The 2,222-nt window shown below is 22.6% G+C and overlaps 1 pseudogene; it reads left to right on the top strand.

Annotated features, from left to right (window-relative positions):
* The window catches only part of LOC127740516 (phytochromobilin:ferredoxin oxidoreductase, chloroplastic-like), a 7,760-nt pseudogene extending 5,744 nt beyond the window's left edge, over window positions 1-2,016 (top strand).
* The last annotated feature ends 206 nt before the right edge of the window (window positions 2,017-2,222 follow it).

The following is a 2,222-nucleotide window of genomic DNA, read 5'->3' as shown; positions in this document are numbered from 1 at the left end:
TTAGTTAATATTTTAAATTATAAATAAAAATAAATAATTCAATTATAAATTATTTTATAATATATAAAAATTAAATTTATTTTTTATGTAAGAAAATTTAATTAATTATAATTTAATATAATAATATAAGTAATAATTAATTATAATTTAATATAATTATTTATATTAATTATGATTTAAATAATTAATATAAATTATTAATTAAATAAAAATATAATTATTTATTATAACTAGTTATTATTTAATTATTTAAATAATGTTAATTATAATTTAATATAATTATTTAAATAATAATTAATTAAATAATTAAATTATAATTAATTAATTAATAATTATATTAAACTATTTAATATAATTATTAATTACTTAATTATGATTTAATTATTTAATTAATTATTATTTTAAAGATAACTTGTTACATGCCAAGTTATGATTAGTGGATAGGATTTTTTTAAGGAGGAATTTCTCCTTCTTGAGACTTGTGCAAGGACTCAGTACATATTTTTCTCTTTAACTATTAGATTTTCTATGACTGCATTTGTTTACAGAGACAGGATATTGAGACAGAGACACAAAAATACAAAATTTTATTTGGCAGAAAAGACATAGATATAAACAATGTGTCCAGATATACGAATTAGTGTATTTTGTGTCTATCTTAATAGAAAGGATACAGAAACACCAACAAAAGATATAACTTATTTTTTATTTTTTTTATTAATTTTTGTTAATTTTTCATAATTATATTTTTTTATCTCAAATCTTTTGAATAAAAAAATAGAATAAATTAAATATTTATAATTTATTTTAATTTATCATTAAATAAAAGAACATAAAATTTTGTATTTTTTTATATTTTATTCTCAATGTTTTATCTTATTTTATTTTGAGAAATAAACATAACCTATGTGTCAGAAAAAAAAAAAGAGAGCGACGGCCATTAGAGGTGCTCTAAAGAGCAAAGAGAGAGAAAGAGAAAATGATTATGAATTGTATTTTGTATAAAGAAAAAGTTATTTACAGTAATAGTTTAACTTTAACTATTTATTTGTTCATTTTTTAAATCGAACCTTATTAATAAAAATAACATACGTAATTTAACTAAAAGGATATTTTAGTATTTTAAAATAAAATCTAAATTCTAAATTCTAATAAGGTTAAACAATCTTAATTTTAAAAAAGCAGTTAGTTTTTTTTGCAATTAACTAAAAGGGTATTTTAATCTTTTTTAAATTAAATTTAAATTTTTAATTTATAATACTATCAAATAATATTAATTGATCTTTTATATAAGAGTATTTTAATAAAAACAAGTCACAAATCTTTTGTTTTAGCATTTCAAAAGTTAATTAAGAACATAGTAGAGTGAGTTTTTTTAAAAAAGATATTTTTTTAAATTATCTTTTTTTNTATGTAAAAAGATTTTTTATTTATCAATTAGGTATAACAATATAAAAATATTTTTTTATTTATTTATGATGTGAAATATATATATATATATTAAAAAAAAAAGTAAATGGTAGCTTCTAATTGAATATTTAAATCAATAAGGTGTTTTATTTAAATCAAATTGAAATTTCTAATGGAATTCCAAAGTAAAATGCTGGCTGCCAAACGGCTAGAAGCTCAAAGCCAAGTATGGAATCACATATTTTAATTTCATCCATGCTTCTGCTTAAGGGCAATCCCTTATAAGTGTGACACCTATGCTTATCCAATATTAACAGAACCATGGCATAAATTGTCCACATGGTTCCAAAGTAACAATCCCACACCATATGAAACAGAACATGGGATCATGTTTTGGGGTTATAATTGCCATGTGCCTAAACTATATGAATTTTTCAACGATGCCATGGCAAGTAATGATCGATTGGTTAGCAATTTGTTACTTGATTACAAGTGCTAGGATGTGTTTCAGATCAGATTTTAGAATTGTCGGTTGATGTTGGTGGGGGCACTGCTGGAACGGTTGCAAAGGCCATTGTCAAATCATTTCCAGGGTACATTGGCTAGCGGCAGACTCTTAAATGGAGCTCGGATTCGCGACGGATTAGTCCTTGATTTGTCGGGTTGAGAGATACCGTGGTCAATAAAAAAAAAAAAAGCCATTTCCACGGTAGTTAGAGTGCACTGTTCTTGATCTCCCACATGTTATTGCTGCCTAGGAAGGAAGTGAAAACCTTAAATATGTTGGAGGGGACATGTTTTAGGTCATTCCT

Source organism: Arachis duranensis, chromosome 7 (genome assembly GCF_000817695.3).
Source record: "Arachis duranensis cultivar V14167 chromosome 7, aradu.V14167.gnm2.J7QH, whole genome shotgun sequence".
Classification (NCBI taxonomy): domain Eukaryota; kingdom Viridiplantae; phylum Streptophyta; class Magnoliopsida; order Fabales; family Fabaceae; genus Arachis; species Arachis duranensis.
The sequence above is the reverse complement of the archived record's forward strand: the minus strand, read 5'-3'. Positions and strand labels throughout refer to the sequence as shown.